Genomic DNA, 27,548 nt, shown 5'->3' on the forward strand with positions numbered 1-27,548 from the left:
TATATCACTCTTCTTACTCTCTTTTAAAATTCCTTCTCTTCTCCTCTTTTCCTTCACCTTTACCTGGCACTTTCCTAAAAGATGGTAGGTTGCTAACATGCCTGGTGGCAAACTGGCAGAGGAATTTCAAAAGAAATGAGCTCACTTGACTACCATTTCCCTCAGCATTACAACTGAAATCATATGAAACACTTGGACAGTATCAGGGCCTGAAATTCATTTCTGAAGGGGGGATTGCCCCTCTTAGATGCCTCATATTTTTGGGGATTTTTCCCACTTTGTAGTCATGACACAAAGATATTCAATATTGTATAATGATAATAATAATTATTATTTTTATTATTACACTATTTCACCTAACTCTTGCTATCAGTTATCTCATATGGACCTGTTGTTCTTAATTATACCTTTTATTTTGACCTTATGCATCATGATGCTTCTTTTTAGTCACTTGATTCCCAGCAAAGCGCAATGTAATCTATGCTGTAATGTGATGACTTAAATTTATTGTTGTTTTTTGCAGATATTTTATTATACATTTCATTTATTTTTCAATATTATTAATGTTGTATTCTTATAATACATAACAATATAACTTCTTTATAACAACTAGTATGTGCCTCACCTCGAAGCTGTTTCAATAGACCTTTTTCACAGACTGTGATGGCGCGTTTCCGCCTTATTTATCAGTGTAAATCTCTCAAATTTTTTTTATATTATGCATGTTTAAAATATTCAGTGTAAATTTATAACATTATGTTTTGTGTTATATTACCCTGGAATTAGTTTTAAAAAACAAATTACCACAGCTGCGAGGGGGTTTCTATTGCCGCTGCTGAGAGAGTGACAGTAAATTTGGCAACTTCTCCCATCTTACTGTCTTAATCCTCTGCTCTCAATTTTTTTCCTCTTCTGGAAAGTCATTCAAACGTAATATAGGATTTTTTCTTTTGGTCTTGGAGCAAATGGGTAAATGAAAATAATATGTGCTGTGATCTCCCATCCACCGCTGTCGAAGTTTACCCTGCAAATGTTTACTTCCTGGTCCAGTTCTTAATGGCAAAACTGGCGCAAACAAGTAATTAGTAAAGGAAGACAAATGACTTAGAGCTGCCATAGCGAGCAGCCCCCTCTGTTGGTCAAAATAAACAGCACACGATTAACCTTGTTGCCGGTAGGCTTCAATAGGGGCTTTCTTGCCATGTATTTTCACTTAGCAGACTGTTTTGAACATGCAGTAAAAACGGGGACATTTCCGGGGACAGCTCCAGTCAAGGACAGACCATCAAAAACTGGGACTGTACCCAGAAAATGGGGACATCTGGTCACCTAACACTGAAGCATAAAAACATTTAAACATGATTCCCAGAAAGAGATAAACAAATAAAATAAAAATAGAAAACATTCACACACAACTCATGAACCTGGACGGTTACAGGTGCGTAGGACACAGACAAATGTACAGAGAGGAGAACTAGATCCCACACAATCCTGTAACTTTTTAAATCTCTTATATTTATTTAAACAGCCATGCTCAGTCTTACCATGGTATAATATGTGCTGGAAGAATTGCTGCTGTTGAAATAAATATAAGAAATTTTGCAAGCTACAGCAATGTGCAAAAAATTATTCTCCTTCCTAAATATCTTAGAGACTCGTGATTTCATAATCCTCTTTGAAACAAACTGAATTTAGTTTGATGGCACTTCTATGAATATGTTAAGAACTAGTTACCTGAATTAAAGGGATAGTTCTGTCATCATTTGCTCACACTCATGTTGTTCCAAACTTGTTTAGCAAAAGTAGATGTTAGACAGAATGTGGGAATAAAAGATAGCAAAAATTACAAAAGGGACTCAAAAATGAAGGCAGTAAGACTGCAAGTCCATATCAGGCACACTATCTGGGCATATTATCAGTGCCATTATTTTCAGTATGTGAGAGCTAAAGGCAGAGGAAAGAGAGTTGATGTACAGCAGACTTGGAACAGAATGATTTCACAACTAAAGCATCACTATATTGTAATAATGAAATTCATGCGTCTTCCATGTTCTGCTGGTGGGTTTCCTCTTGAGACTAATCTGGAATTCATTTTGGAGTAGATAAAGCTTTGATTTGTCTAAGGAGTTGGTCCATGATCAGTGTAACAGTGCAGAACGTTTCTGGTGAACTGATCTTATGACGATTCCCAGTTGGGACAAATATGAGTGAAATCTCAGAGCTGAACAGATTGTCTCTTCTGCTTCTTGGATATTGTCCACACTGTGTAAAGACCCCTTTAGCAAACTGTAGAGGTGGGAAGGTTAATAATATGTCCTAGGCATGGTTTCGAAGTGGGCCGGTACTCACCGGTATGGGGCGATCTGACTGAAATGCTAAACCACCAATCACATTTCGCTTAATTTTACTCAACATTAAGGGCCGGACAATAGATTGCACATGTAAGTAATAGTTTTGCAATCTTGCATGGATATCACATTTATTTGTAACATCTGCCACAAACAAAATTCTTGAATAACTTTAAAAGATTTGGCCTGTGTTTAAGTCTCTGCAGTCACAGCTTCAACATGTCAAGTACGTCTTCCTATTGTGATTATTTCTGTTAGAATAGGGATTAATTTGGGCATTTTAGTTTATATTATAGAGGCTGCTTCAACTGAAAAAAATAAAATAAAATAATAATAATAAAAAAAAACAGTGTACAACTCATGGTTAAAATGGAAAAATATAGCGTCATGGTTACTGGTGTAACCTCCGTTCCTGATGGAGAGAACGAGACATTGGTGTCGATGTAGTGACACTAGGGGTCACTCTTGGGAGCCAAAGACACCTCTGGTCTTTGATAAAAGGACAATGAAAATTGGAGAGTGGTATTTACATGCCACTCCCCCGGACATACGGGTATAAAAGGAGCTGGTATGCAACCACTCATTCAGGTTTTACGCTGAGGAGTCGATATAAGGTCCGGCCATTTCAGCGGGTAGTTCAGCGTTGTGGCAGGAGGGACCAATGTCTCGTTCCCTCCATCAGGGAATGGAGATTACACCAGTAACCATGACGTTTCCTATCTGTCACTCACTCGACGTTGGTGTCGATGTAGTGACACTAGGGGTCCCTATACAAAACGCCACAAGGCTGAACGGTGTTACGTGAACTGGCAGTGTGTGGTGGGCAGACTTGCTGTGTGCCTCATAGCCAGCACACCAGGTCGACACGTAACCTCCCCCAATGCAGTTATGAGTGTCGAACGGCCCTTTTTTGGGGACAAGTCGACTACCCAAAGATATAGACAGGCTTAACCCAGTCGTGGCCTCTTTTCCCCTTCTCTTTTTCCACTCCCTAAAAAAGAAGGGGGATTATCCGACTGTATTGCCAGGTCTAGTCGGGGGGTGTCCCTCCCAAGGGGAGGACACCGCGGAGACCACACCTCGCCCCAAGAGAGGAGGGGATATTTTTAAGTGGAAAAATACGTCACATGGTCTTTCCAACCAAGTGGAGAGCCTTCAAGGTAGATCCTGCCCAATGGGGGAGGAGTTACTACAAACATGGAGACTGGGGCAGAGGGGCTCTGCCCAAGGAAGATGCAGTTTGCCAGCAGGGAAACGAACTAGCGGAAGATATAGATTGCATGGGGTTTAGCCTTACAGGGAACCACCACATGCGGAGCACCTACCCCAGAACAGGGCTCTTAGTTAGCGCATGTACTGGGCCGGCAGCGAGTCTCTCCGAAAACTCGACTGCCACAGGGCTCGGAGGAAGTCAACCAGGGAACAAATTTTGTGAACACTACTGGCAATTAACGGCGCACATCTTCAGCTCAAAAGGAGGTGGAAGGCGCTATGTGCAAGCGATACACCCGGCCGGCTATCCTGGGATTATCCGCTTGTGTTGCGTGCCACTACCTGGGATGAAACCGGTTCCACCCGGAGGTTGTAGAACCTTGCAAATGTGTTGGGTGTTGCCCAGCCCACTGCTCTGCAAATGTCTGTTAGAGAGGCACCTCTGGCCAGGGCCCAAGAAGCCGCTACACCATGGGTAGAATGGGCTCGTAGCCCTACCGGGGGCGGCATGTTTTGGGCGAGATATGCCATGGTTATGGCATCATCGAGCCAGTGGGTGATCCTCTGCTTGGAGACAGCACTTCCTTTCCGCTGTGCACCAAAGCAAACAAAGAGCTGCTCAGAGACTCTAAAGCTCTGCATGCGATCCAAATAGATGCGTAAAGCGCGCACCAGATACAGCAACAACAGGGCTGGGTCTGCCTCCTCCTGGGGCAGCGCTTGCAGGTTCACCACCTGGTCCCTAAAAGGAGTGGTGGGAACCTTGGGCACATAGCCTGGTTGGGGTCTCAGGATCACGTGAGAATAGCCCGGACCGAACTCCAGGCATGTTTTGCTGACAGAGAACGCTTGCAGGTCACCTACCCTCTTGATGGAAGTGAGCGCAGTCAGGAGGGCAGTCTTCAAGGAGAGTGCCTTAAGCTCGGCTGACTGCAAAGGCTCAAAGGGGGCTCTCTGTAGACCCTGAAGAACTACGGAGAGATCCCATGAGGGAACGAGGGGCGGTCTGGAGGGATTCAGCCTCCTAGTGCCTCTTAGGAACCTGATGATCAGGTCGTGCTTCCCTAAGGACTTACCGTCAACTGCGTCGTGGTGTGCTGCTATGGCAGCAACGTACACCTTCAAGGTGGAAGGGGACAGCCTCCCTTCCAGCCTCTCCTGCAGGAAGGAAAGCACTGATCTGACTGCGCATCTCTGGGGTCTTCGTGTCATGAAGAACACCACTTAGCGAATAGACGCCACTTAAAGGCATACAGGCGCCTTGTAGAGGGGGCCCTAGCCTGAGGGATCATGTCTACCACCACGGGTGGTAGGCCACTTAGGTCTTCCGCATCCCGTCCAGGGACCAGACATGGAGATTCCAGAGGTCTGGGCGCGGGTGCCAGAGGGTGCCCCGTCCCTGAGAAAGAAGGTCCTTCCTCAGGAGAATTTGCCAGGGGGGAGCTGTCGCGAGGAGTGTGAGGTCCAAGAACCACATCTGGGTGGGCCAGTAGGGTGCTACCAGGACGACCTGCTCCTCATCCTTCCTGACCTTGCACAGGGTCTGTGCAAGCAGGCTCACTGGGGGAGATGCATATTTGCGGATGCCAGGGGGCCAGATGTGTGCCAGTGCATCTATGCCGAGGGGAGCCTCGGTGAGGGCGTACCAGAGTGGGCAATGGGAGGATTCTTGGGAGGTGAACAGGACCACCTGTGCCCAACCGAATCGACTCCAAATCAGCTGGACCACCTGAGGGTGGAGTCTCCACTCTCCCCTGAGGGAAACCTGCCGTGACAGCGCATCCGCTGTAGTGTTGAGGTTGCCCGGGATGTGAGTGGCTCGCAGCGACTTGAGGTGCTGCCGACTCCGGAGAAGGAGACGGCGGGTGAGTTGTGACATGACCGCCTTGGTGGTTGACATATGCTACCGCTGCCGTGCTGTCCGTCTGAACTAGCACGTGCTTGCCCTGGATCAACGGCCGGAACCTCCGCAGGGCGAGCAGAATTGCCAGTAACACGAGGCAGTTGATGTGCCAACGCAGTCGCGGACCCGTCCAGAGGCCGGCGGCTGCGTGCCCATTGCAAACAGCGCCCCAGCCCGTTTTGGAGGTATCTGTCTTGACCACGACGCACCTGGAGACCAGTTCTAGGGGAACACCTGCTCGTAGAGACGAGAGGTCAGTCCAAGGGCTGAAAAGACGGTGACAGACCGACGTAATGGCCACGCGGTGTGTCCCGTGGTGCCATGCCCGTCTCAGGACTCGAGTCTGGAGCCAGTGCTGAGGCGGCGTCATATGCATCAACCCGAGCGGGGGTGGCCACCGCCGAGGATGCCATATGCCCCAGGAGCCTCTGAAAAAGTTTCAGTGGAACCGCTGTTTTCTGTTTGAATGCCTTCAAACAGGCCAGCACCGACTGTGCACACTCGTTTGTAAGGCATGTCGTCAAGGAGACTGAGTCCAACTCCAAACCGAGAAAAGAGATGCTCTGAACCGGGAGGAGCTTGCTCTTTTCCCAGTTGACCCGAAGCCCTAGTCGGCTGAGGTGTGAGAGCACCAGGTCCCTGTGTGCACATAACCCATCTCAAGAGTGAGCTAAGATTAGCCAGTCGTTGAGATAGTTGAGAATGCGAATGCCCACCTCCCTTAACAGGGCAAGGGCAGCCTCTGCGATCTTCGTAAAGACGCGAGGAGACAGGGACAGGCCGAAAGGGAGGACTTTGTACTGATACGCCTGACTCTCGAACGCGAACCGCAGGAAGGGTCTGTGTTGAGGAAGGATCAAGACGTGAAAGTACGCATCCTTCAGGTCTACCGCTGTGAACCAATCTTGATGCCGGACACTCGCTAGAATGCGTCTTTGCATCAGCATCTTGAACGGGAATCTGTGTAAAGCCCGGTTCAGTACTCGCAGGTCCAAGATTGGCCGCAACCCACCGCCTTTTTTCGGTACGATGAAGTAGGGGCTGTAAAACCCTTTCTTCATCTCGGCTGGAGGGACAGGTTCTATCGCACCCTTCCGTAGGAGGGTAGCGATCTCCGCGCGCAGGGTAACAGCGTTTTCGCTCTTGACCAAGGTGAAGTGAATACTGCTGAACCTGGCGGGTGCCTGGCAAACTGAATCGCGTAGCCGAGTCGGACGGTCCGGACCAGCCACCGCGATGGATTGGGAAGCGCAAGCCATGTGTCCAAATTCCGCGCGAGGGGGACCAAGGGGACAACGTCGTCGGACATACCGGAAGGTACGTCGTGGCCATGCTGAGTCTAGGGACATTGAAGCACTTACCTGGCTCCTTGTGACCACCCCCGGAACAGCCTGAGATGGGGGTGGAAGAGGCCTGTCCTCGTAACCCGTGGAGGCTGCCACATCGGGGGCGGCTGTGTGCCACAGCTGGGCGCTCAGGGGCAGAAAGGGCACCGTTGGAGCACCAATCCTGCAAGAAAAAGCCCATGGACGTAGTCGTGGTGACGACCTTACACACCGGGCATGTGACCCAGGGAGGAAGGAAGCCGCTCTTTTGCTGAACTGTTGGGTACCGCATCCACTTGGGCGTGTGGTGAAATCAAACAAAAAGGCAACAAAAGGTTTTCCACCCGGCCCTCCACTGGGGGATGGAGTGGTCTTTCTACCAGCTCCACATGAGTGGGTTCCCTCGTCCCTGGGTTGCCCGTCTCAGGGGCGCTTCGAGGACCTCTGTGGGTTCTTCGGCGCCGGCTGTGAGACGGGTGGTGTCGGCTTCCTGCGGTGGGCTCCATTCCAGGGCCAGGCCGGTTGGGAGGGCTGTGGCGGAGCCGGTGCAGTCACCACGGGGGGACGCCCTTGGCGACGAGCAGATGGGGTGCAGGATCTTGAGCCGCGCCAGGGCAGGATGTGCCAGATTGCTTCCGTCTGCTGCTTTACCGTCGAGAACTGCTGGACAAAGTCCTCAACGGTGTCGCCGAATAGGCCCACCTGGGAACTGGGGGCAGCAAGGAACTGTGTCTTGTCGGCCTCGCCCATCTCGACCAGTTTGAGCCACAGGTGGTGCTCCTGGACCACTAGTGTGGCCATCGTCCGCCCGAGAGACCGCGCCATGACCTTCGTTGCCCGGAGGGCGAGGTCGGTCGCCGAGCGCAGTTCCTGCATCAAATCTGGGGCGGAACTACCCTTGTGCAGTTCTTTCAGCGCCTTGGCTTGGTGGACCTGCAGGAGAGCCATGGGGTGCAGGGCAGAGGCGGCTTGTCCAGCAGCGCTGTAGGCCTTAGCCGTCAGGGACGACGTGAGCCTACAGGGCTTGGACGGGAGCTTAGGGCATCCACGCCAGGTGGCGGCGCTCTGCGGGCATAAGTGCACCGCGAGCGCTTTATCCACCGGGGGAATCGCCATATAGCCCCTGGCCACCCCGCCATCGAGGGTAGTGAGAGCGGGGGAACTGCGGAGTCGGGGTCGGGCAGTAAAAGGTGCCTCCCACGACTTCGTCAGCTCCTCATGCACCTCCGGGAAGAATGGCACTGGAGCGGGGCGCGGCTGTTTTGAGCGGCGCCGCGAGCCCAGAAACCAATCATCAAGCCGCGAGGGTTCAGGGGAGATCGGTGGGTTCCACTCTAGCCTGATGCGAGTGGCCGCCCAGGAAAGCATGTCCGTCATTTCGGCATTGGCCTGTAACTGGGCGACCGTCCCCGAAGGGGGAAGCCCAGCTGAGGCTTCTGCGTCTGACTGGACAAGCCCGCTCTCCGATGCTGCGCTCGAGAGCTCATCATCTTCGCGGGCCCCGAACAAGAAGCCAGACTCGCCATGTGACGAGCCGGCGAACTCATCCGGAAGCCCGATTGGGGCAGACGAGCATGCTGGGGAATGGGAGGTCCACGGGGGGATACCCGGCGGAGGCGATCCCATTGAGGTCCCCAAATCGCCCCCAGTGCTAGCCGCACTGACCTCATACCCGTAGGTAAGAGGACCGAGGTGGGGAGCCGCAGCGACCGCAAGCAGCGACCGCAACGTTGCCATGGTCATGTTCTCGCAGTGAGAACATGAACCATTCATAAACGCTGCCTCCGTGTGGGTCGCGCCCAGACACAAAAGACAGCAATCATGACCATCCAAAGTTGAGAGAAAACGACCGCAACCAGGAATAACACACGATCGGAAAGGCATCTTTAGAAAGACGCGTCTTTAAAAAGACGTTCCGTGTGTGCGCTCTTTTAGAGAAATATACTCTTTTAGAGGGGAAAAAAATGCTCTTTCAGAAGATATACTCTCTAGTTTTTCTGCCGAAGCACCCAGGGGCGTTCTCTGCAGTACACCAGTGCAGAGGAGGGAGAAGCCGCTGAAATGCGCCGTCAGATCCAGCAGAGGTGAATGAACAGTGCTATTCAGCTCAATGAGCATGACCGTTCGGCTCCAAAGAGAAAATCTGAATGAGTGGTTGCATACCAGCTCCTTTTATACCCGTATGTCCGGGGGAGTGGCATGCAAATACCACTCACCAATTTTCATTGGCCTTTTATCAAAGATCAGAGGTGTCTCGGGCTCCCAAGAGTGACCCCTAGTGTCACTACATCGACACCTACGTCGAGTGAGTGACAGATAGGGAACATTTTGTTAACTCTGTCAGAATTTTCAGAATGGTGTGAAAAAAGAGGAATGTATTTTATTATTTAGCACCTTTACTGAACACCATTATTAGATAACTGAAGACTTTACACTCTTGTTGGATAGATCAAATTAAAATGGCATGCTTTTTAGTGTGTCTGATGGAGCTGACAGAAACATTGTTTTTTACACCAAAGAAGTGTGTCTGGCTCCTGTGAAATGAGCAGTGACCGCTGGTTCTCTCACACAGTGTGCGCAACACAGTCACGATGTCTGTCAAGTCATTTTTATTTGTATAGCGCTTTTTAAAACACACATCGTTTCAAAGCAGCTTTACAAATAAAAATAAATAATTAAATAATTAAATAATAGTTGTATTTAGAACCCCAGTGAGCAAGCCGAAGGCGACTGTGGCAAGGAACACAAAACTCCATAATATGTTGGTTAATGGAGTAAAATAACCTTGGGAGAAACCAGGCTCACTGTGGGGGCCAGTTCCCCTCTGGCTAACCAGCATGAATGTTTGCTGTTTGAAGTTCAGATTTTGTTTTAGTGTACATCAGTGGTGTGATGGCTTAATGTGAAACTGATTCTTGAGATGAGGGACTAATAATGTTTTATCTTAGTTTCTATTTTTTAACATACTAAATTAATTTGAAATGGATATATTTGTAAACAAAGGTCTCAGCTAGTGAACCATGTAAGGGAACAGGTTTTTATAAAAAGCTTTTTTTCTGAAAATTGACATTTATTCATTTCATCTTACTGTAATTTAAAACATTAAATTTCGACATAATTGGGCATAAATTGTTACTTGGCTTTTCTATCTAATAGTTATAGGAGTTGTATGATTTTCAGTAAGTTATTAGTTAATGATATTAAGTTCTTAAATAACCGATTCAATTTGTTTTTCATGAGAAATAATTTAATTTCACATTAATGTGTGTCATCAATGGGTGTTCTGTGTATTCTCTGTTCTCAAAGTCTCTTTTTTTGCCACAATGACAGCAAGATGTACAGCACAAATCAAATTAATACCTGCTTTTCATTTGTATTAATTTGCTCTTGCAGTTTCAGTTTCTGAAATGACTTCCAGGCTTGATAAATCACTCTTTGGGTGCAATTTGATTCATTTGCATCGACACCACCCTTTATTTTGTGTATTTGGAGGCATGCCTCTAAATTGCATATTAATTTCAGGGAAACACACAAAAATTGTTAAGATGTGCCATTTTGAGCATCTGAAAAATGCAATTCTCAAAAGACTACATTTGTAGATCAGCTCGGACCTTATTTGCTGCAAACCTTTGGTAAATCAGGGCCTCAATGTCATGAACAAATCACTGTTTTTCTCAGCAAGGAAAAGGGTGTCCTATATACAGTATGTTTTTACAAATCTGTCGGTCGGGGCAGGGGGTTAGCTCTCATTTTTAAGAACAAGTTAAAATGTAGATTATTGCCAAGTGATAAATATCAGAGCTTTGAGGTGCAATTAATTAGGATGGACATATCTACACCTGTGCTCTGTGTTCTTATATATAGACCACCAGCATATAATAAGGATTTCATAAATGAATTATCTGAATTGTTATCGGTTTTTGTTCCCTCTTCGGATCGCATTTTGATTTTGAGCGATTTAATATTCATGTTTGTTGCCCTGTGAAGCCTTTGGTCACAGAGTTTTTAAACCTGGTTGAGTCTTTTAACCTCCCTCAAAATGTCTCTGGTCTCACACATGAGCATGGTCATACCCTTGATCTGGTGTTATCCTTAGGTCTTCCGGTGAGTAGTGTACATATTGTAGACACTGTGTTTTCTGACCATAAAACGATAACATTTAATGTTACCTTTCCTAGGAATGTTCACCCAAAACAACAGTCACTTGCTCTTTTATCCCTTGTATTTACCTCATCCACTGTAAATTATTTTTCAGCTGCTTTTATTTCCTCTGGGTTAACTGCTTCTATTGAGATGCCCTCTACTACAATGGGTCCTGAGGAATTGATTAATTTATTTTTATTCTGTTTGCACTGATATACTTGATGTAATGACTCTTTTTAAATCAAGGAGACAAAAAGTTAGGACACAGCCCTGGCTGAATATTACTACTCGTGCACTTAGACAGAAGTGTAGAAAGGCTGAACGTATGTGGCAGAAAGATAAACTGCAGGTTTCTTTTGACATTCTGTAAGATTGTTTATTTATGTATCAGAGTGCTGTTAAGGTGGCAAGAACTAATTATTTTTCTGAGATTATTTCTCAGAACGGTCATGACTCTAGAGTTCTGTTTAACAATATAAACAAAGTACTCTGTCCGGCAGTTTCCTCCTTCCCAAACCACTATATGGACTTATGTGAAGAGTTTTTAAAGTTTTTTATCAGCAAGGTTGTTAGCATAAGATATAGTATCTTACCATCAGTGATTGTTCCATCTGGGTCCGTAGTATGCCTAGACACTTTTAGTTGTTTTGAGTCTGTGTCCTTGTTGCAGTTAAAAGATACCATTGCACACTTGAAGTTTACTCCATCAGACTCGGGGGAAGACAGGACCCAAACGCTGAAGTAAAGTTTATAAGTCATTAATGAACAGTCAACACAAAGCGCTACAGCGCTAGCTCGGTCGAGCTCAATATGCAAGCCACTGGGGCGAGGATAGTGTGTTCATCAGTGCATGTGCTGTGGAAGTCCGAAACAATCCATTGAAGCATGGTGTGGTGTGAAGCAGAGCCCAGAACCAGTCTTCTGCCACGCGGGCAGAAACCAAGGAATCCTCCTCGAGCGCAATCACCAGGCAACTGCGATCTGATGGGCAAACACCACTGGAGACAGAGCAACCAACAGAACGGAACTTCACACAAAACAGGAGAACAACGTTAAGGTACAGCAAACAATAATTCTGGGAGAAGATCAGAATGTCATTGAGATAAACGAAAACAAAACGATCGACCATGTCTCGAAACATGTCATTCACGAGCCCCTGGAAGATGGTGTGGGAGTTGACCAATCTGAAAGACATGACCAAATATTAAAAGTGCCCCCTATTGGTGTTAAATGCCATCTTCCACTCATCCCCCTTCCTTATACGGACCAGATGGTAAGCGTTCCGTAAGTCCAACTACGTAAAGACAGACGTCCCCTGCAAGAGTTCGAAAGCTGAGGACATCAACGGCAGAGGGTAACAGTTCTTAACCGTGATGTCATTCAGCCCCTGATAATCTATGCAGGATCTAAGCATGCCATCCTTCTTCTCCAGAACCCCGCCCCTGCAGGTGATGAGGAAGGGTGGATGAGACTGTCTGATAAAGAATCGTAAATATACCTGTTCATGGCCTCCCTCTCAGAAGCCGAGAGCAAATACAACCGTCCTTGAGGCGGAGAGGTGCCAGGATGTAATATAATAGCGCAGCCATATGGGCGAGGAGGAGGAAGGGTCGAGGCACGGGATCAGCTGAATACTGCCATCAAGTCATGATACTCCAGTGGAGCACCTGAAACATCTGCTGGCTCATCTTGCAATGAAACACAAGACTGGACAGGGGAGACAGCAGAGTTAAGACAGTGTGAAGAACAGAAAGAGCTCCAAGACAAAACAGAGTTGGTTGCCCAATCAATGTGAGGGTTGTGTGTTACCAACCACGGGTGACCAAGAACTACTGGGGTAGCTGGAGATTGTATGAGGAGGAATGAAATTTGTTCAGTATGATTCCCAGAAACCATGGTAACAGGCTTGGTAGTGTGGGTGATGACAAAGAGGGGCATTCCACTAAGCATGTGTGCAGTGATAGGTTCGTCCCGTCGGAATCTGAGAAGCCACCATTTTAGGGCCAAGTCCGTGTCGATGAAATTTCCCTCTGCACCGTAATCCACCAGAGCCAAAATAGCATTGCAGCTAATACCACTCTGCAAGCAAACCGGAAGGAGAGTGCAAAGTCCAGGGGCTTTGTCTAAGTGTGTTACATTCACCAGTAACCCCCTTGCTACCAACAAGCGTGGTCTTTTAATGAACATGCAGCTGAGAGGTGACCAGACCGGCCGCAAGTGAAACACAAGCCCTTGAGGAGACGACGTTGCCTCTCTCTATGTGGAACTGGGAGCCTGCCCACCTGCATGGGCTCAGGAGAAAGACGAGAATCAGAAGAGGCGAGGGAAGGAGTAGCTAGAAGGAGAGCCTCAGCAGTCCGAGCGGGCAATTGGTGGTGCCGACGAATCTCTTGGCGATGAGCCAGGTGCTGATCGATTCAAATGGCTAACTCACTAAGTCATCAAATCGAAGGGGCAAATCCAGTGAATAAATCTCATCCTGGATGGAGTCAGATAATCCCTGCAGTCAAGACAACACTCTCCTTGCCTGAGCGGTGTGATCGAAAACCCAGTGGAGCTCAATTTAAAACACCTCATAGGAAGACCAGCAGGCATGACGGTTGTCCCACATCGCCGTTCTCCACTCTCCAGCCTTTCCAGAAAGTAGCGTGATAACACATGCAATCTTAATGGTATCAAATCTGCTCGATATTGAATAAGCAAAGCCCCTTCTTGAGACAGGGCAGAGCGAACAGCGGTCTCCTCTGCTGGGTCCATTGCTGGCTGGTTTATTCTGTCAGACCAGGGGGAAGACAGGACCCAAACGCAGAGGTAAGGTTCACAAGTCTTTAATGTACAGTCAGCACAAAGCACTACAGTGCTAGCTCGGTCAAGCTCAATACAGAAGCCAATGGGGTGAGTATAGTTTGTTCGTCAGTGCGTGTGCTGTGGAAGTCCAGAACAATCCATTGAAGCATGGTGTGGTGTGAAGCAGAGTCCAGAACCAGTCTCCCGACATGTGGTCAGAAACCAAGGAATCCTCCTGAGTGTAATCACCAGGCAATGGTGATCTGATGGGCAAACACCACTGGAGACAGAGCAAACAACAGAACGGAACTTCGCACTAAACAGGAAAACAACGTTAAGATACTGCAAACAATAAACCAGCAAACATACAGGGAATATGTGTTGCGTTAATGTTATTGGATTTGAGTGAGGTTTTTGATACTGTTGATCATGGGACCTTAATTGATCGTCTCAGGAAGTGTGTTGGTATTAGGGGCATAGCCCTTGTGTGATTTTCTTCCTATCTTTAGAATAGAACGTTCTCAGTTAGGATTGGGAATTACTCTTCATCACTTGCTCCCGTTAATTGCGGGGTTCCACAAGGCTCTATTTTGGAACTAGGCATGTAACGATACACAAATTTCACGATATAATACAAAGCCTCATGATACGATATGATACAATCCGATTAAAAAAATAACAAAAAATAAATAAAAAAATAAAAACAGCGCCCACAAATATTTCACTCAAATTTAATCAAGGACTCAACATAAATGTCTTTTAAATCATAAATGACACAACAGTGTCTGACATTGGCAACAAAACGTAGAACTTTATAATAAAGTAAATTAAACAATAGAACTTAATTTATTCTGTTTGATTGTAATGAGAAAAACTAATATGAACTCACAATTTTCATGTTTTTCTTGAGAAAAATGTGTTTGTCTACACTCAAGTGATTCATATTTGTATATCACTTTTCACAATAAACATAGTTTCAAAGCAGCTTTATAGAAAATAATGCCTTAATGTCTTAAAGCCCCCAGTGATCAAGCTAAAGTGACTACAGCCAGAAAAAAAAAAAAGAAAAAAAAAACTTCTTTAAATGTTATTTAGTGGTGAAAAAAACTCAAGAGGAACCTGACCTCTGGTTTTACAATATATGTACCTAATCCAATATTATTTAGTAGCTTGAGCAAAAACCGGTCAGCAGACATACTTTTTTTGGCCTCTTCCCACGTTTCACATTGCATGTAAACTTTAACGCCATTATTACCGGCTTACAACAAGTGTGCAAGTGTTGTGCTCATACCCATTTACAATAAGTGTCATGTAATCACGGGTTTCTTAAGTTGTCTGATTTTTGAATAAGCTTGTTTTTGTTACTTACGAGTGTCTTGATCAGTGTCATGCTCCGTGTCTTCTGGAGAGGCTGGCTGTTAAATACAACTTTGCTGCTGCTGTGTTTCTGCATCGCAAATCCACCGATTTGTGCGGTGATGTCAGCGTAAATAAAAGTACATGTTTAATGTACTGTAGCATGTACATGACACCGTTGTTTGGCAAATTCAACAAACTTTGCATTTGCCATTGATCTTCTCACCTATGTACTGTAGATCTGTTGCTCTGTTTTCTTGTGAGTGCTCAGCTCAGCTAAATAATGGTGTCCTATTGTAAAAAAAAAAAAAAAAAAAAAAAAAAAGATACATTTACGGGACTTTCACCTGTTTGTATTCTATATTAATTTTATTTTAATTTATTTTAATTTTGAATTTTCATTTATTATTCACTGCAAAATGTGTGCTTGACATTTCACATTTTGCATGACACCTTCTGCCTCCAGAATAAGGTTGTTATACATGCACAGACAAACGAAAATGCTGTTTCACGCAGATATTAATATCTGAAATACCAGGAGAAATCACAACATATTTCACAGTTAATGTAGCCTACAAATTCAGCTTCATCTAGTAAGAAAAACAAATAAAAAATAGAATAAAATAAAAATGTTTTAAATAATAATTGTATAATAAGAATAATAATAAAAATTCTTATTATCATTATTATACAATTATTAATAATAATTATAACAATAATAATAATAATAATAATAATAATAATAATAATAAGTAATAATAATAAGGACAAGACAGAGTTCACCTTTTTTGGCCATAATGGGTACGGTAAGGATGTTACCAACAGTTTTTGATCACTTCCTGGTAAGAAACACTCCCATGTCAAAAATGTGGGTGTTATTTTTGACTCCGACTTAAAATTTGATTGTCAAATCAATGCTGTTGTGAAAAACTTTAGAAATATTGCAAAGTTGAAAACTATCCTCTCTCCTTGTGAATTGGAGAAAACTGTGCATGCATTCATTTCTTCTCGTTTGGACTACTGCAATGCATTATATTGGGATATGATCCAATCCTTTTTATCTCACTTGCAGCTTGAACAAAATTCAAGGCTTCTGCACAAACACACCATAATTCCATAATTCAACTGTTTCAGCCTCATTACAGTGGTTACCTATAAAATACAGAATTCAATACAAAGTACTCCTGTTTTTTGAAAGCTGTTCATGATCTGGCTCCAGAGTACATCCCGGATTTAATCAGTGTCTCCCAATCACAAAGATCCCTTTGTTCAGCTAATCATCTGTTTATCTCTGTCCCCCACTCTTGTCTGAAGCGTAAAGGTGATCACGCCTTTTCGGTTGGGGCACCGAGACTGTGGAATGAATTACCTCTGTACCTTAAATCGTCCTGCACTCTTGATATTTTTAGAAGTGTTCTTAAGTCTTATTTATTCTCTTTGGCTCTTGATTAGGTATTCTTATAAATGGTTTTATATTGTGTAATTATCTGCTCAAGCTTTACTATATAATGTATTTTTATCTTTGAACAGCACTTTGGTTTACTTTGTAGAGTTGAAAGTGCTTTATAAATAAAGTTGTTTGTTGAGTTGAGTTGAGTTTAATGTGATTAATTGGCAAGTGCTGAATTTACCTCTAAATAGATGTAAAATGTCAAGGTTTGTGTCAAGAAGAACCCAAATGCAGACAGTAACAGCTCTTCAAAAGTATTTATTAAAGAAAATAGGTACAAAAAAAACACAATATCTGTGCAAAAAGCAATAACATAAAACAACCCAGACTTCAGCCAAAAGAACTGGAAACCAGAACTACCCATGGGAGGGCAAAACTCAAATGAAAAAACAAACACAACAGAACTGAGAAACAAAACCAACAAAGACCAAAACATGACTGACTGGGAGATAAACAGGCTGAAACAAGAGGAAGAATCCAACACAAGACAAGAGACACAAGGAGAATTCCAGTCGATCCGCACCAGAAATAGTAGGTCATCCGAGTACCGGAAATAGTAGGTCATCCGAGTACCGGAAATAGTAGGTCATCCAAGTCATTCTCGCTTACTGCTTCATGAATACTGTGGATTCAGACGTACTACTCTATTGGCATACTGTTTTTGGCATACTATATAGTAGTGAAGTATGGATATTTGGACCATAGTGGAAGAAGTCAGGCAGGTAAACGAGGAGGGCAGGTGCAGCAAATGAACAAATGATCAGGCAAACCAGGGGGCAAGGCCATAAAATTGGACAAGGAACAGGAACAAGTAAGGTGACACATGCAAAACACAAAAGGAAGTCAAAAATAACACAATATAACAAAAGTGTCAGGATTCTGCCAATAAAGTGAAAAACAAGATGAGACAAAGATGACAGGATCCTGACACAAAAAGCAAATTTATATAGGCTAATAAATTAGCTTTTTTCCTCAGTGCATTCTGTTTTAATGCATAAAGTATAAATGATCGTGGACAGACATATCACAAAAGTAAATGGTGTGTGGAACGATAAGGTGTGGGTGTTAACGCTCAAAAAAGTGACTTGTGAAGTGAAATGTACATAAGAATTCACCTGATGCAGGAATGTCTGTGGGAGTTACAGAGTGTAGAAGTCAAAGATGGTTCTACTGTACAAGATGAGATTTCAAAGAACTGGTATACATTTCTTGTGTGTGTCCTACACCCAATTGGTGCTTAGTGATCCCAGCTCAAGGTACATGTAGGGTAAATTATGCAAACAAGGCAGCGCATCTGTTTTTCGTATCCATAATGTATGTGGCACATGATTAACCAGAGAAGACGCTCCACTTTTATGTAGTTTATCTGAGACCTTTCTATATGACCTTTCTGCTTAAACCTGCCAAGATGACTCACCACCTTATGTTTACTGCAGAGCTACAAGATATTATTTATCATACCACGTATTGTCATCCATTGATAACGTTATTGGCGGTCTCCAGAATATTCTACTAGTGTCCTTCTAGGAATTATGCCAAGCTATAAAACAATGGCTGATAAAATAACGTTCAGACTGGTGCAAGTGCTGATCCTGGCACTAAATTTAATTTGCTTCATAGTGCAATCCAATATGCATCTTCAAAATAAAAAAACAAAGATATTTTAAGCAAAATTGTATCACAAGGAGAGAAAGACCTTTACTGATGTCCTTTTAACTTCAATGCTTTGCATTATTTTCGCTGATGAATAGCAGATAATGATTTATGTTTTACAGTAGACGTTTGGTATCCTAATTGACCTAATGAGATGATTTTTCACTTAAACTTAATGGAGCAAATATCTCTTGCTCATTAAATCATTATGAACCAGTCTTTCTTCAGAAACACATAACTTGATGTTATTTTTAGCCATGCTTTGGTGAGAAAAGTGTCTATCTGTTATCTGTACACTGTTATTAATTCATTTCTTGACAGGAAATATTAGAGTGCTCCCCTGTCACTGTGAAACCATCTGTTCATCAGGACGCTTGTGACTGTAAGCATATGTTTAAAATCAAAGCCTATGGACATGTGCACCAGCATCTCAAAGGTGGTAATGATGAAACAAAATTAATTTTATTGAAAAACGAAGAACAGTGCAATTAGTACTGGGGAAAACAGAACTGGAAGAGCAACTGGTTCATTTATAATTGTGGGTAAAAAAAAAAAAAAAAATATGTCCATGAGATATGTATTTAATGTATTTTCATGAATATATTGTACCAACGCTTATTTTCTTACTAAATAGTTCTACTTTTCCAAATCACATCATTATTTGTTGGAAAAGCTATTTCTTTTGTTCAAAAATAAGTGAATTCTGGTATAAAACCTTGGTGCTCAGCTGTCCGATTTTGTAGAATTAGTCATTCTACTTTGCAAATATGCATAAAATTTACCTTAAACATAAATTATTTTCATACTACTGCCTTTATATAGATTCGATTACCAAGACAATTTATGCTCTACAAAAAGTATTATGTTTTTATTGTGATATACCTCATTTTATGTTTGTACGAATAATCATTGTCAACTAAGTTACCCATCTTAAAAACCCACTTCAAAAAGGAACAGTTTGCCCCAGTATCACATGACTTGCACAACATGGTGTAATTTCCTCAGGAAACACAAGGATGGAGGACTAAAAGTTTTGTTCTTTCACTTTTCCCCAAATATTTGTTAAAGAGCCAAGCCTGGGTCAATGGTGGATTAATGGACTATCAGCAGTGTTACTCAAGTATTATCACTTTAAACATTCACAAGAGAAAAATACTTACAATTAATCTATATTTTGAAAATTGCATTTACAAAAATACAATGTGCTCAGCAGTTCTAGTCCCCCTATGTTGAGTAAAGACCCGAAATGTGAAAAAATGTCAACTGTTCAACAATGTTACCCAGTAAATGGTTAACATTTTAAGCATATTCTACAGATAGAAAGAGTTGTTTAAAAATGTTCAATTTAAAAATATACAATTTGTAAAATAAACTTTTAAAAGGTTACTGAACATTAGCTTAGCAGTCATTTGGAACATTTTAAAATCATGTTCAGTAGCGTGTAAGAGGTTAAAACAATGTTTTGATTAAATAATACATAACAATTAGTATTGTTATAATTGTACAGTAACTAGTGAAATATTATCCCTTGCTTATTTTGCTACTGTACTTTCTCATGTTCAGTTAACGGTGTTACCATCAATATATATATTTTTTTTTCTGTATGGTCAACCATGAGTTTTTAAATTAAAACAAATATATTTAGTTGCCTCCTGTACAGTTAGTTTCAAGTGACTTCCAGAAGTGTGCTTTGTGCTTTGATAATTTTCTTCAAAAACAGTGCATACAAATTTGACTTGCTCGATAAAATACAATGAACATTGAGTTCTCTTTGTTAAACTAAAGAGGTATTATCACTTTAAATATTTTTTCATTAAAGTGTTAAAGATCACAATTGTTGCTTTTGGCGAGTGGCCACATAATCTATCAAATCAAGTTGCTATGTTAATTCTTGGTATTTTCCACAAGTGTACAAAATACTTAATTTGTCAGTTACACGGTTGACAAATTAAGCCGCTAACATCATGCTTTTTAAGAAAAATATTTAAAATGAGGCTACCTTGAGTTAGCCAAATGTATAAATTTTTAGGGTGTTTTATAAGATTATATTTGTGTTTTGAGGAAAACATTTTTGTCTTCTCACTATGCCAAATGTACCTCTATAGAATGACTCAACCAGTGGTGGAACACATGTGTCTGGATATGGAGAGGATATGCAAGTGAACATTATATAAGAGTTTCACAACAAGGTATAGTTTTTGTAAATGTTCTCATTTGTTTTTTTGTTTTTTGTCTTTTTGTTTTTTTAAATATGTTCTCTACATTCAGACAAAACAGATTTGTTTCTTACATTTTATGTACAAATTTCTTGATTCATGTGTCTTTATTCATGCGTTTATGAGTACAGTGTGTCATCAATATATTCAGTCCGTTTTTTTTTTTTTTTTTTTTTTCTAAAAAGACAGACTGTAAATTGTAATGCCTATACCTGCTAAAAGTGAATTTTGTCAATGGTTAGAAATACATTTGCATACAACTCATTTCAAAACTGACAGACATACTGTAGACTGAAAGCCACAAAACTTTGATTGTGAGTTCATGGGGTATTTAAGAAGCAACAAAACAGGGGAAAATTCAGAAGAATTATTTTAATTACCTCAGTATTGACCACTGTGGCAAGATGAGTGAAACCTGACACAAAGCTTGTGGCTTCATAGGGGTGTTTTATTTTAAATAAAAGACAACATCAATAAAAAGGATAACAATAAAGTGCCCAAAGGGATAATGGTGGCTTCTTGGCCCATCCCTTAACAGCACTGCTCCCACACCCCCTTTTAGTTATCGCACAATATCGCCATGGACACTTTATTTTCCATTTTTTTATATTTTATATTCTCATAATTTTCAATAAATGCCTCTCTGAGGCCTGACACCACATCCACTATGTCTGTCTTCGCCTACCCCACCCCACCACATCACACCACTCTACTCTTAGTTTGGACACATTGGCAGGAGTTGATATGCTGCCAGGATTCTTTTCTGAATATCAATAGCAAACATGTAAATGAATAATTTCTTCTCTTCCTGGGCAGCACAGATATGAATAAATCTGTATGTCAGAAGGATAAGTAATTTTATCTTCAAAGTTAACCATATTGTTTTGTGGAGGTTACATTGCAGTGGGGTGGAGTGCTAGATTTGGGTACAGAATTATAATATTACAAAGCCGGCTGGGAGGTAAAGGCAGTAGACATGAAATCTAGAAAAAAAAAAGTGCAAAAAAGAGAAACAAAATTGCAATGATTTATAGTTATAGCCTGGTGATATGGCTCTTTCAGAGTATAATATGATAATAGAGTATTTCCTGATATTATAAGAAAAGGGCAATGAAATAAGGCTGGTGACATACTCTGGATATAAATTTACTTCAGATCACTAGGCACATACGTGCGGATGTACGGGCGGACAGACGGACATACGGACGGATGGACAGATAGATTTTTTTGGAGGGTTATTCAATGTAGGCATTGAAGTGCCTTTCCACACATGTAATGTTGGTTTGCAAGCCAGCTCTTGACAACATGAGAGACCCTTCCATACTCAAAGCCCTCAAACCAGAGAGATTGAAAGGAGAGGCTACAAAGTCTATCTGGCATATGCACCAAGCCACTTCCTTGACTCTTCTTTATTCCCTCCTTTTGCATGAGAGAAAAAAGGAAGAGGAAAGTGTAAGAAAGAAAGAGAGGGAAAGGACAGAGTGATGGACAGAGAGGGCAGAAAGTAGAACCATCACGCTGTGAGTTTTGTCACCTATTAGAGAAGGAAAAATTTCTTCATCCCCTTCTCTGCTTGAAGGGCCGAGGAGGGCCAATGCACCATAATGATCAATGGACACAACAGTGGATGATATCATAGTGCCTCTAATTGAAACATCCCTTCAGGGATGCCTGTGGGGGTCCTGTTTCACTCACACAAATCCCCCTCTGACATACACATGTCCTCATTGAGGACTTTTGTTACAGAATATGTTGTTATCTGTGATTTTCACAAGTCCTGTCAATTTACCCTGATGCATATTTATGCTGCTCTGTACATTAACAAAGGGTGATGAGCAGATTGCTGATATTATTTATGTGATGGGTCTTTGCTGAGGGAATGACTGGGTAAAAATATAGTTTTTCTGATGCATCGCGATCTTCATTTTAACGGTCTCGATACTGATTCTTAAATCCCAAGATCGATCTTTAACTTATTGCGCAACCCTCTACTACAATTAGAGAAAATTACTTTCCGCACTAGGCGACCAAAAGTGTCTATGATTAGCCACTGGCTGGTAAATGTTCAGATTTCACTCACCAGTGTTTGAGTAGTATTGTGGTGAAGTATACAGAGTAATGTTTGGTTTGACTCATTCTGTGTGTCTAATGACAAGAACCACAGAACCCATTTGTCATTGAATAATGTCCCTTTCAAAACACTTTATGTTCTTTACAGTCATTTGTTAATCAAAAACAACAAAAATGAAAAATGTAATTCTAATCACACATAGTACAGATGAGGAGTCCTCTCTCATCAAAGTGTGCTTATTTTGGGGTCCTGGGTAGCTCAGTGGTAAAATACACTGGCTACCACCCCTGGAGTTTGCTAGCTCGCTAGTTCAAATCCCAGGGCATGCTGAGTGACTTCAGCCAGGTCTCCTAAGCAACCAAATTGGCCTGGTTGCTAGGGAGGGTAGAGTCACATGGGGTAAAGTCCTCATGGTCACTATAATATGGTTCATTCTCAGTGGGGCACTTGGTGAGTTGAGCATGGTTGCCACAGTGGGTGGTGTGAAGCCTCCACACACACTATGTCTCTGTGGCAACACATAAATATCATATTTATTGATGGAATTGTTTTTTAAAAAAAAAGCAAAAATGTGACCAAAATGATGAAAAACATAAAATATAATTAGTAAAATATAACTTATTTATATATTTTTTATATATATATATTTATATATATTGTTTGTGTACTGAGTTAGAAGTTCCCCTGTATTGATATTGAATCAAAATAGGAATCGAATCGAGAGTTTGTGAATTGTAATCAAATCAAATCGGGAAATATGTTACTCAGCTCTATTTGACAAATCATTATACTTTCACTAAAACATTTTAGCCATTGTTCACCCAAAAATGAAAATCTGTAATTATTCAATCAACCTATAATTCCGATCAAGTAAAGTGACTATGGCTGAGCTTTGGAGTCATGCCGTTTGGTCACGAGACATGCTAGGACCAATATGGTTTGATTTTAGTAATGTCCAACCATATTTGATTTGGCTGCTGCAAAGAGCAGGAGCTGATCAATAATTTGATTTGAGATTAAATAACAACATAACTGTTCATTACACAAAATGATTGTATGGCAGGGTTGGAAATATTTGTTTTATCCTACCAGCCAAGGTGGCTGGCAGATGACAAAATTACCAGCCAGTCAGATTTCTTATCAGACTATATTCATATTGCATTTTAAAATTGTACAGGCATGAAAGACAAATAAACAATACTGTAAGTTTAAGAGTTAACTGCCTTTTAAAAGAATCATATTATTTTATTATTCATAATGTGTATTTTAAATTAGCTTTGCATGTCATATGACCAACCAGTCTCATTATGAGCTTTAAGAACACATATCACAGTAACAGTTCTTGATTTATGTCGAGTGAGTCAATTAAATTGGCCAGATTCATCACTCAGTCACCACTCTGACTGATTAAAATGTATTTTTGATTTAATAAAAAAAGAACCATTTCAATAGAGTCATTTGTTTGGAAATCAGACTACAGTGGTCACACTTTAGATTCAGTAATTGGGTTGCTAAAGAGTAGTGCAGGAAATACAGTTTTCTGTCTGCATCACCAAAAAAAAAATTAATAAAACAAATGCCAATTTAAAACCCATTAATGGAGCAGAACGTCATGAAAATCATTCGGTTCTGGAATTTTAATGCAATCATTACAGGACATTTTGTATGTGGTTTTGGGTAATTAAAACTTACTTGTACATTCACTCGAAATCCGAGAGTGGTCTTCATAGTGAAGAGATGACATGAACAGTCCTAAACATTGAACACAGCCTTCATTGCCTTTTTTCCCCCTTTTATTATATGGCAAAAAATAAAATATTATTAAAATATTTTATAGAAAATATAGAAATTTGATTTAAATATTAAATCAAATTTCTCCTTCTGTGTTCCACAGTAAAAAGAATGTCATACGAGTTTGGAGTAGGGATGGGCAAGAGTACTCAAGTACTCGGAAGTAACAGCAATGAAAGATAATGAAAAAGACGAAAGATAATGATCATGCATGACGTGACTTTTCACTAAATATGAAATTCAGTGACAACGATACACAAACATGTTGAAGAGGGGCCTTATTTTACAATCTGAGATTGATTAAATTGTGATTTTCAGTGGTACCTTGATTGTAAACAGAGATGTCTCATAGCAACTAAACTGATAAACGATGCTGCAATGCTAGCGTTTTTTCTACAGGTTTATAATAATCAAAAGAGAGTTTTGAAACCCTGTCTCTGCAAACATTTGGTAAACAAGTTTATTATTACACACCTGCATCTCTGCGAAAACAGAGCTGTAGATTTCCGCACAAGTTTCCAAGTTAAGTCTGACTTCAAGAGTCATTCTGTTACACTTTTCCGAGTAGAAAGTTGGAAATTATTCTCCAGGAAATTGCAAAAGATTTGTTGCAAAAATACTAATGATTTGTTTTAAAGGAGTAAAAATGCACCAGGTTATTTTTTGAGATCAAACACTAACTTCCTGTTAGACAATAATCTCATCATTGTCTAACAGAGCTGACACAGAGGCAGCTAACACAGATGAAGAAACCAGTGAACAGTGTTAACCGTTGTCGTCTCAGTCACTCACTAGACAGTTAAGGAAGAGAGGAGTGATTGGTTTAGCAACCAGAAAATCAATATTAGAGTCATCAATCCAAAACTTTTTTATTTATTTTTTTCAAATACTAACCTAATTCACACAGAGAGATAGGGAGAAAGATAGAGAGAGAGAGACATAGAGAGATGGAGAGGGAGATAGAAGAAACTTGATAAAGATAAATAACAGATGGTTTTAGGCTTAAACCTAAAAAACGCAAAATAAATACTATTAAAGGGATTGTTCCCCCACACAATGAATATTCTACCATCATTTACTTGGTATTTTGTTCCAAACCTTTATGACTTCTCCCGAGGAACACGAAAGTAGATGCCAGCAGAATATTCAGTCTCAGTCACCACTCACTTTCAATGTATGGGAAAGATACATTATCTGCCTAAAATGTTGTGTTTCATTTAGGAAATAAATTCATACAGGATTTGAACAATATGAAGGAGTAAATGATGGCAGGATTTTCATTTGTAGGAGAACAATCCCTATTCCTATAAATGCATATTTTCTATTGCAATTTGTCCACTTACCCTCCACCAGTGATTTGACAGACATTTAGGGCTCGGTGAGCTTTTACGAAACACAGATCATAAGAAACCTATGATTACAAACTGGGTGTCTTTTCACAGTAAAGCAGTAGACAGTACAGACTGTTGCTATACTATGCGAGTTTACCCTCAGCTTCTCTGTGTCAACTTTTCTCCCCTTTTCCTCCTCATGAAGAAACTAAAGAGAGACTTCACTATGAAGCTGTAGTTATTTATTTTTTTATTTTTTTATTTTTTTCATAAATTCCTATTTTATCCAAATTTTCTCCACTTCCTTATCTCAACTCTGACATTTATGAGGAGTGACATGAGAAGTGCTGGACTTCATATGGAAGTTATTTTTCACCACATCAGTGGCCCACAACCACCACCTCTCGCTCAGATACACACAGCACCCTCTGTACCCGGCAAGTGGGAAGTCACAGGTAGATGCTGCTAACTGGACCAGAGAAAGCGGCTGGGACCTAATTGGCACATCACCATACATTCCTGCCAATGCAATGTTCTCAGAATGTTGTTTGTGATCGAAATGTGGTGTACCAAACCCATTTGTCTCCCGGCTGGTGCTGGGAGTGAATGATGCCAAAAAGTAGATTGGAAATAGGGTTGCAAAAAGATGTAGCTCAACATTGAAACTCTGAAAACAAATAAAAGACACAGTATAAGCACAGAAGTTGTTGTGGCTTTTAATGCGAATTTGGAAAATGATCAACTAGTTTGTTGGTGTTTTTAAGACAGCAAAGATTTAAACGGACCAGGAATGTTCTGAGTTCAATACAAGTTAAGCTCAATAAACAGCATTTGTAGCATAATGTTAATTACCACATATATAATTTTAATTTGTCCCTTATTTATTTTAAAAAGGCAAAAATAACAGTAACAGAAAGGCATTGACAATGTCAATGAGACCAGTCCATAAACAATAGAATACATGCTGTTCAAAAGTATTGCCACAAGATATAACATAATACGTGTAAAGATGATTTTAGTGTGATAAAATCAAGGACTTACCAGCGTTACAGCATTTTTCATATTACAAGGTTCTGCCGTTACATCGTCATGACAATGACGTTGTAATATTTGATATAACTTTAGACAGATTAGGTTAATAAGCAATTTTATCTCACTAAAATAATGTTAACATGTATAATGTATATGTCTTGTGGCTATACTAAATTATGCATTTTAATGTTTATATACTGGCCTCATTCACATCAATTGTAAGTGCCTTACTGTAACCGCAACTTTTGCTTTGTTTGTAAATAAATGAGGAATGAGTCTGAATCATTGTTTGTGGTAATCAACATTATGCCACGAATGCTGTTGATAAAGCTTAACTTGTATTGATCATTCCTTTAAACTTAAGTTTAAATCAAAGGACCGTGCAATATTATTATAGCACATTATGAGAACTAAACATATGGATTAGGAAAACAAACAACAAACTTTTCCTAAATATGAATCCATACATATTTTTTTTTTTCAGAACAATATTACAAATACCAAATATTTACAGGGACTCAACTAGACAACTACTAGAGCCACTTTTCTGCAATCGGGCCGAACGGTTCTGAGCACGGTGAGAAATGGTTCCAGTAGCATTTCCACTCGAGCACTGTTCGGCACGGCACGATTACAAATTGTTCTCGGCCCCGATTTCTCGTCACAGTTAGCTAACCATACTCAACTATGCTCAACCTTGCTGGTGGAATAGCTTTAATAAGTGGCAACTCACGATTGTCAATTTGACAATGCGAAGGTAAATAATTTGTTTCTAGGTAGCTGGCGAATGTATGGTGAATGGTGAGGTTAATACAATTTTAATAAAAAATATAGTGTATGTTTGGTGTATTTTCATGATTTTATTATGATGATTTAACTAGTAGTAGTACATTATCTTTCTACACGCCTTTTTCGTCAGGGAGGTAGATT

Source organism: Myxocyprinus asiaticus, chromosome 1 (assembly GCF_019703515.2).
Source record: "Myxocyprinus asiaticus isolate MX2 ecotype Aquarium Trade chromosome 1, UBuf_Myxa_2, whole genome shotgun sequence".
NCBI classification, from domain to species: domain Eukaryota; kingdom Metazoa; phylum Chordata; class Actinopteri; order Cypriniformes; family Catostomidae; genus Myxocyprinus; species Myxocyprinus asiaticus.